The 9,952-nt window shown below is 38.2% G+C and overlaps 1 long non-coding RNA gene across 1 annotated transcript; it reads left to right on the top strand.

Annotated features, from left to right (window-relative positions):
- The first annotated feature begins 4,202 nt into the window (after positions 1-4,202).
- On the top strand, positions 4,203-7,814 carry LOC129764836 (uncharacterized). The gene is made up of 4 exons (XR_008741255.1): positions 4,203-4,333; positions 4,406-4,842; positions 5,036-5,924; positions 5,977-7,814. It is a non-coding gene; the product is annotated as an uncharacterized LOC129764836 (long non-coding RNA).
- Positions 7,815-9,952: the final 2,138 nt, after the last annotated feature.

The raw sequence follows: 9,952 nt of genomic DNA, 5'->3' as shown, positions 1-9,952 counted from the left end.
TAATCTGCCAGTTCCTCTAGGAATTTAAAAATACATTCATGTGAAAGAGTTTATTTGAATGTTTTCTATCCATGTAACACTGTGACCAAATATGGTTCAATCAAGTGCTATTAACAGATGGTTATCGAGTTAGCATTAACCACTAGTGGGCTTCCAGTATCGAGGAAAATGTGGAAATATCTAATCGTTACTGAAAATAATCTGCCAGTTCCTCTGGGAATTTAAAAATACATTCATGTGAAAGAGTTTATTTGAATGTTTTCTATCCATGTAACACTGTGACCAAATATGGTTCAATCAAGTGCTATTAACAGATGGTTATCGAGTTAGCATTAACCACTGGTGGGCTTCCAGTATCGAGGAAAATGTGGAAATATCTAATCGTTACTGAAAATAATCTGCCAGTTCCTCTGGGAATTTAAAAATACATTCATGTGAGAGAGTTTATTTTAATGGTTTCTATCCATGTAACACTGTGACCAAATAAATTTGGCTTTGTGATTTTTCAATCAATCGCAATTAACAGGATAGCTTCTGAAGATTATTCTTCCCCATCAGTAGGATATTTCCGTATTCAATATTGGATGCATAAAACCTTGTGCCTCCAACGTAACGCTCTCGTTTTCGAAGTTCTCCAAATATTCATTCATTCAGAATGAATTCAGATTCAACTTCAAACAAATGATTTCTAAATCAACGATAGTCCTACGTCACCCTTGCGGTTATACCATAGATATAACCCACTTCCTGTTTTCTTTTTCCTTTCCAATCGTGCTTCATTCTATTTCGCTGCTGCTCTGGTTGCCCGTTTTGATCGGTACGATTTGAGGAGCACAAAATGGACCAATCAAAAATGGGCACATAACTCATTTGGACAATGCTTGATATTTCACAATTATTCAATTATTTATCTCAAGAAAAATGAAATGTTATTCGTTATGATAGATGCGTAGATATATTTCCTATCAATTGATGCAAAAACCTTTGCGATCTATTGAGAAATGCTCGAGTTATAAGCGTTCCAAATCTTGCATTTTTTCCTGCTTGTTCAGTGCCTAGATTTTCATTTCACCCCCTATATCTTCCGGTTAGACGTAGTCCTACGTCAAAAAACAGGAAGTGGGTTATATCTATGGTATAACCGCAAGGGTGACGTAGGACTATCGTTGATTTAGAGATCATTTGTTTGAAGTAGAATCTAAATCCATTCTGAATAAATGAATAAATGAATATTTGGGGGACTTCGAAAACGAGAGCGTTACGTTGGAGGCACAAGGATTTATGCATCCAATATAGGATACGAAAAACCTTGTTCTGAAGAATTATCTTCAGAAGCTTTCCTGCTAACTGTACTTGAGTGACAAATCACAAACCCAAATGTATTATATGGATATTTTATGGATAGAAAACAATAAAATAAACTCTTTCGCTTGAATGTAATTTTCAATTCCAAGGGGAACTGGCAGATTGTTTTCCAGCAACGATTAGATATTTCCACATTTTTCTCGATACTGGAAGCCCACCGTGGTTAATGCTAATTCGATAACCACCTGTTAATAGCACTTGATTGAAACATATTTGGTCACAGTGTTACATGGATAGAAAACATTAAAATAAACTCTTTCACATGAATGTAATTTTAAATTCCCAGAGGAACTGGCTGATTATTTTCAGTAACGATTAGATATTTCCACATTTTCCTCGATACTGGAAGCCCACCAGTGGTTAATGCTAACTCGATAACGATCTGTTAATAGCACTTGATTGAAACATATTTGGTCACAGTGTTACATGGATAGAAAACATTCAAATAAACTCTTTCACATGAATGTATTTTTCATTTCCCAGAGGAACTGGTCGATTATTTTCCGGATCATTCTCGATGCCATTCATCCAAATGAAAAGAATTCCGTGCGTGTATTTGTGTGTGTAGCGGCTGCTTCGATGGTCACCTTCTCTTCTCCTGAAGGATCGGCTTCTCTGTGCTCCCTCACAGTTTCAAACAAACTGCTTGCGTTTCAGGGGAAATCTCGATCCTTCGCTGTCCAGCACTCTCAGCAACAATGTTGTCTTGTCGATGTGCTCACGAAAAATGAATGCGTCTCACCATCAGAATATCGCTTAAGTATGCTTTTTGTGCGTGATTGAATCGAGAGAAGGCGTGGTTTACGATGGCAATTTGGAAGGCAAACTAGAGGGGAATGAACTCTCTGAGCTCGGAACTTTCGACGACTGAGCAATAATCGATTGCGGGCGCATACAATATTGGATACGGAAATATCCTACTGATGGGGAAGAATAATCTTCTGAAGCTATCCTGTTAATTGCGATTGATTGAAAAACCACAAAACCAAATGTATTTGGTCACAGTGTTACATGGATAGAAAACATTCAATTAAACTCTTTCACATGAATATATTTTGAAAATTCCCAAAGGAACTGGCAGATTATTTTCCAGCAATGATTAGATATTGCCACATTTTCCTCGATACAGGAAGCCCACCAGTGGTTAATGCCAACTCGATAACCACCTGTTAATAGCACTTGATTGAAACATATTTGGTCACAGTGTTACATGGATAGAAAACATTCAATTAAACTCTTTCACATGAATATATTTTGAAAATTCCCAAAGGAACAGGCAGATTAGTTTCCAGCAATGATTAGATCTTTCCGGAACTTTCTCGATGCTGAATGGCATCCTAACGGAAAGAGTTCTGCGCGTGTATGTGTCGATCCTTCGCCGTCCACCTCCTCCAGTACGTTAGGCAACGATGTTGTCTTGTCGATGTCCTCACGAAAAATGAATGTGTCTCACCACCAGAATATCGCTTAAGTATGCTTTTTGTGTGTGATTGAATATAGAGAAGGTGTGGTTTACGATGGCAATTTGGAAGGCAAACTAGAGGGGAATGAACTCTCTGAGCTCGGAACTTTCGGCGACTAAGTAATAATCGATTGCGGGCGCATACAATATTGGATACGGAAATATCCTACTGATGGGGAAGAATAATCTTCTGAAGCTATCCTGTTAATTGCGATTGATTGAAAAACCACAAAACCAAATGTATTTGGTCACAGTGTTACATGGATAGAAAACATTCAATTAAACTCTTTCACATAAATATATTTTGAAAATTCCCAAAGGAACTGGCAGATTATTTTCAGTAACGATTAGATATTTCCACATTTTCCTCGATACTGGAAGCCCACCAGTGGTTAATGCCAACTCGATAATCACCTGTTAATATCACTTGATTGAAACATATTTGGTCACAGTGTAACATGGATAGAAAACATTCAATTAAACTCTTTCACATGAATATATTTTGAAAATTCCCAAAGGAACTGGCAGATTATTTTCAGTAACGATTAGATATTTCCACATTTTCCTCGATACTGGAAGCCCACCAGTGGTTAATGCCAACTCGATAACCACCTGTTAATAGCACTTGATTGAAACATATTTGGTCACAGTGTAACATGGATAGAAAACATTCAATTAAACTCTTTCACATGAATATATTTTGAAAATTCCCAGAGGAACTGGCAGATTATTTTCAGTAACGATTAGATATTTCCACATTTTCCTCGATACTGGAAGCCCACCAGTGGTTAATGCCAACTCGATAACCACCTGTTAATAGCCGCGCGTGTATGTGTGTGTAGCGATGTCTTCCCAGGGAACCGTTTGTGGCATCACTCTCCTCCTGATAGATTCCCTTCTGGCCTAGGGTGCACAAACAGGCTCTTGGTTACACCGTTCATCCGCGCTTTCATGATAAATAAAGAGCTTCACCGCAACAGCGACAACATGCTCCAATCGCTGTTCAATTAGAACTGAGTGGATTTCCGAGCGCCGCTCGCTTATATACCGATTGGTGATTTCAATTGCCTGTTTTGAAAGCAATTTTAAGACTATTGAAACAAGTTTTTGGATCAAAAAGTAACAAGTATATAACGCGTAGACATTTTATCTTTCGAATGAAGTGTTTATCATACCATTTCGTTAAGTTGTTTAGGAGCTATTAACGCTCAAAATCTCGGTCTCCGGCGTAACGCTTTCGTTTTCGAAACTTTGATTTTACACCCCGGTATAGAAATGAAAGACGTAGTCCTACGTCAAAAACGTTTTGACAGCAGTTAGTGCGGCACTGGGGTTAAAACTGAACAAAAACGAATTCGCTATAAGCAAGTTGCCATACGATACGGCCATTTGCATTCGTACTTCTCTTCAGTTAAAACAAATTTGATCTCGTTGATCTTTATTTTATTTTATCGGGATTATTCAGCGCACAACGACACAAGCACGGATAGAGAAACAAAATTTGTGGTAAGTGGAAATGGAAACCTGATTGAGGTGAGTAGCTAAAGACAATAATGTTTATATTTGCTTGCTCCTCAGGTATCTTCATATTCTTCGTTTGTCGTATTTATTTGGCACGATTTGAGGAGATAAGGGCGGCTAAATATACTTATCAGATAGCGAATGTACTTTTGCCACGCAAAGTTTGTTGTTCATCGCGATCTGAAACAAGAGAACATTCTACTGACGGACTATGACAACCTGAAAATAGTCAATTTCGGGTGGCTCGTTCACCCCCGCTCGAATCGACATAAAATGTGTGGCACGTTCGATTATCTGCCACCGTAGATGGTCTTATATCAGTGATGTTTAAGCATTCTGTATTTTGAGTTTGCGTCGGTTTTCCATCGTTCGAATCGGAAACGGCCAAGGCCATATACGATGAGACTCGAACTAAAGGCTGCTTCCGGATTGCGGGAGGAGGTGTTTGGTATCGAAGCAAAATCAATGAGTTCAATTTGTGCCTGTGACATATGGTGTGTAGTTATAATTCCCGTTATATGTGTTTTCATCAACAAACGTAGTTGTCTGTTTGATTATTGATTTGGAGGCATCCTTTTTCTTCACTCTTTCTTTCGATGCTGCATGAAATTAAATTTGAAGGGAAACTCGATTGTATATTGCACTTTGTTTATTTGCTCAATGAAACAAACATACTTTTTGTTGCAGTTCGGTCGGAGATTCGGACATTCGTGACGTGATGGTAACGGTGGGCAAATTCGTGAAGAGGCCTTGCAATCTTTGAACAACTACAATGGAGATTACGGCCCGGAGTCGAATGCGGAAAATGTAGACGATGAGGGCGATGACTAGCTTTCAAGTGACCGATCGGCGAGATAACGACGGCTAAATGTGGAAATAACATTGTACCACTGTCCAGAGTATTTATAGGTGTCGCAAATCTTTGAATAATTACATGATCTATCACCAGAATCAGCTGTCGTTTTCGTGCGATGAATATGGCAAACGGTCGCTATAGGGCTACAAAAAGTTACTATTACTGTACGGGAATCTTCTTGTCTTCGAGACAATATTTTCCACCAGAGAACCGTGCACATCATGGAGTGGAATAGCCTCCTTGATGAAGGCACACCAGACTTTAAAAAAGGAAAAAATAAAAGACGAACCGATTTCGTTTGCATAGGTTGTCGTCAGCGTTTCCTGACATAAAAAAAATATCAGCGTCACATTAATGAGTTTCTGAAGCACTTCCCAAAAGTTCTACACCGGTGTCAACTGGCGAATCGAATCGTTAGATTATATGCCACCGGAGATGGTCGTATTTCAGTGATATTTGTGCATTCTGTATTTTTAGTTTTGCGTCTGTTTTCCACCGTTCGAACCGGAAACGACCAAGGCTACATACTATGAGATCCGATAGCTGAAGGTGGACAATCCATACTTTCTGAGTGCGGGAGTGCGGATCTGATATTGAAGTTGTGCGCGAAATCAATGATCTCAAAGTTTTCCTGTAATGTATATGATGTGTAGTTGTAATTCCCGTTTTGTGTTTTTTTTACAACAAACGTACTGTGTCTGTTTGAATATTGATCGGAAGGTAACCTTTTTATCCTATATATTTTAAGGAACTTACTAATTTTTGGTTACAGATTAGAACATTCGTGACGTGATGGTACGCTGAAGTGCATCTCTGAGCACGTCTTGCAATTTTCGGATAACTCCAATGAAGATGACGGTGAGGGGTCGAATGCGGACAACGAAGATATTCGCGAATATGACTAGCCTAAAAGCGACCGATCGGCAAACAACGGCTCTATGTTGGGATAATTGCACCGGGAGCGGGAGCAATTATCGTAAGTTATAAGAAAATTATTTCGTACGAAGCATATACAAAACGCAGTTGAATTAATTCAGCAAAGTGCATCAGAAAAAGCTGATCGATAAGAAGTGCGAGGATGATTGTGAGGAAGAAAATCTATAAATAAGATGAGAAAAGATGACTGATGACTGTTTATCTAAATATGTCTAAGTCGCACGCGTCAATTCAAGTAGCAACAACATTGTATATCTTAATCATAAATCATTATAATTGAGCTGCTGTTTAGATAGAAAAATGAGAATATACCTTCTCAAAAATTTGCACGTAAATATTCAATAAAATTTCTATTTTTACAAGGACTCAATCGGCTTAATAGGCAATAGAATGTAGCAGTTTTTCATTCCAACAAATAGGAAGAATCTTGCTTAACTTTTTCGCACTGCTACGTACACTTTCGGCCACCTAAAATAGCTTAAACAATTTTATGAATACTGTATGTTGTGATTCGACCAACCGCAAGATCGTTAATTGCTGGAAGCATTGAACGTTTTCCGCCGAAGGTGCCAGAAGGAGCTTTCCAGTTGCATCGTTTCACTAAGGCTAAGGTTACTTTGGATAGGAGTACGCACGAAAATTTGATTGAACGAATAGAAACAAACAATTTTGTTCGATAGAAGCTGACGAATACGAACGAAGCAAGGGGGAAGCAATGTAACCACACCAATACAACTCAATGTGGTTGTTTAGCTTCACTATTGCATACAATTCGTACGACCACTTTTCTGCATCCAGTGTCACCGCCGCCTAATGCTCATGTAGTGATTTGAATTTTCTCAGGATCGATGCAACTCTTGGAGGAACCCAATTCTATACTCCTCGCGCCATATAATACCATTTCTTCTTCTTGAATGGCGTTAACGTTCCCTGTTGAACTTTTGCCGTCTCAACATATGTATTAACTAGCGTCATTCATTAATACTTAGTTGAGATTTCTTAAGCCAAATAACACGCCTTGAATGTATTCCGAGGGGCAAGCTCTAGAATACGCGTGACCACAGTGCAAGTCGGAGGAAATTTCTTTGACGAAAAATCCTCCGGCCAGAACGGGAATCGAACCCAAACACCCGGCATGATAATGTGAGACGCTAACCACTCGGCCACGGGTGCACATAATACCATTTCAATAATCCAATTTCTTGACAAATGTCTCCGTATTACTTACAGCCGTTCGCATGCTCATCACCATAAAAATACAGAAGAAAGAATTGCGAGAATTATGTTTTATTCGTTTCGAAATACTCCGGAATTTCAACGGTTCTGACAGTTTGTATGCACACATGTATCATCTGTCTCCCTCCCGCATTTTTTGTACACATTCCCCTCTTACACGCTTCGCTACGTACCACTCCCCTCGCTAACTTACTGACGATACGGACTCACCTTAGTAATACTTTCTATTCATCGTGACTGAGTCAGTGCCAAATTGTTGAGACGTCGGTTAATCGTTCGATTAATTCAAATAATCGAATATCTGAAATAATCATCGAGTAATTTTGTATCGAATAATTTAAAATCAAAATATGAATACATCGAATAGTTGTCATTGTAATCGCGATTAATTAAAGAAGGCATTTTTCTCAAGGTTAATGCATTTTAGGTCAAGAATTAGGCTATATAATTTTTTTATCCAACATTTTTTTATCCAATAATGGAACATCGACAACCTGATAGACCACACGACCAGAATGACAACATGATACGTGATTATTACAAGAAAAAATATTCGCTCGATTAATCGAATATTGAAAGACAATTATTCGAATGAATCGAATATTGAAAAATACCCCAACGATTAATCGATAATAGAATGAAAAATTTAGACATCACTACCAAATTGATTCTGTAATAAAAAAAAAAATGGGTGGGTTATATCTATGATATAACCGCAAGGTTGACGTGAGACTACCTTAGCGTAGCAATCATTCGTTTGTATAATTTTTGATAGAATGAAACAAATCCCGAATTCAATTGAATTCAATATATTTGCTTTGTGAGTAAAAATTCCATATAAGGTCAATTCATGCATTTTGATAGATTATGTTCTTCGTTACAAGTAAATTTAATGACAGTCTTTTTACGTTTAGTATGATGCCTAGGACAAAATATGTGAACGGGAGGACCATCAAACGATTATTTTATGTTACGTTTCCTTCTGAAGTTTGCATCTCTCAAGTGTACGTTTTTCTCGAATCGTGAATTTGCTTGATTTGATGAACTTCAGGCACTTGCACAAAGGCAAGCGAGTACAAAAGTACTCGCAGTTTGCATTTATTTGCTGAGCCGATTTCTCCAGACATCTTGGTTTTGAAATCTGTGTTAGAGGCAAACACATTTCAGTCGGAACAAAAACTTTCATGTATTTGCAATGCCGATTTCCCCAAGCTATATGGATTAGAAGTCTGTGTTAGGGAAACACATTTCAGTCGAAACAAAAATACCCCCGACTTTCATGTATTTGCAATGCCGATCTCTCCAACGCTGCATGGTTTTGAAGTCTGTGTTAGGGAACACATTTCGGTGAGAACAAAAGTCCCCATACTTTCATGTATTTACAATGCCGATTTCCCCAAGGCTGCTTGGTTTTGATGGCTGTGTTAGGGAAACTGTAGATCGGGCCAATCAAAATGAGGCAGTTAGGGCGTTTAGATAACGCTTAACATTTTACAGTTGTTCAATTGTTTATCTAATGAAAAATAACATTTAATTAATTGCGATAGAAGCGTAGAAATATTTCCTATCAATTGATGTAAAAATCTTTCCGATCCAGTAAGAAATGTTCGAGTTATAAGCATTCGGAATCTTTCATTTTTTCCTGCATGTTCTGTGTTTATGTTTTCATTTTACCCCCCATATACTCCGGTTAGACGTAGTCCCACGTCAAAATGTAGAAGGTTGTGTTCAAGATACGACCGCATTGTTGACGTAGAACTACGCTGTAGTTTAATTCAAGTCGCTTGTTTATAACTGCGGCTTTATTTTATAATGTTACGAAAGTTTATAAGTAACCATTCTACCAGTTTGATCGCCCTGAAATGTTTTTTGACGTAGAACTACGTCTAACATTAAGGGTGTCAAATCAGAAAACAGGTCACGTTTTTATGAAATAAAGTTAACGTTAATAACTATTTTTGCCGTGAGCGGATTTTGACGATTTACATACCAAATGAATCGGAAAATCCCTAAGATTTGTTTGGTATGCTATACATTACAATCCCATGGTTAAAAAATGGTTAAAATTCATGAAAACTATAACGTTTTCCTTTTTTCCATACATTTGTTCTGTCCATTTGTGTGCTTTTCCGAACAGAGCTGCCAATAACGGGCAACTTTTCGACGAGCAACGAAGGGGGAATCGTAAGATGTAAAGTCTCTGTGAACAAAGGAAAACAAGAAGAACGAAGGGGAATGTTTTCCTATAGTATAAACAGTGGATCTCGCTGAGGCAAACTTTCATTCTTAGTGAGGACACCGACTGAACAACATCGTTGCTGAGCGAGCTGGATGGTGAGGGATCGAATGCCTTTCTCAAGGCAATGGGGATGGAGGACTAATGCGAGGAAAATTTAAAGTTTTCCAAGCGCCTTTTTGAAGGATATAGACGAATGAACTGAAGAAGTTTAAAGTCTCACATGTCGTAGTTTCGGATTGAGCTGTGGACGCGACCAAATTACTGACTCGCTGATGTCTCTAGCATTGCAATCATTGCATCAAACTGACGCCATTGCATTAAGGTTCTGAACTACATT

This window comes from Toxorhynchites rutilus, chromosome 2, assembly GCF_029784135.1.
Source record: "Toxorhynchites rutilus septentrionalis strain SRP chromosome 2, ASM2978413v1, whole genome shotgun sequence".
In the NCBI taxonomy this organism is placed as follows: Eukaryota; Metazoa; Arthropoda; class Insecta; order Diptera; family Culicidae; genus Toxorhynchites; species Toxorhynchites rutilus.
The sequence above is the reverse complement of the archived record's forward strand: the minus strand, read 5'-3'. Positions and strand labels throughout refer to the sequence as shown.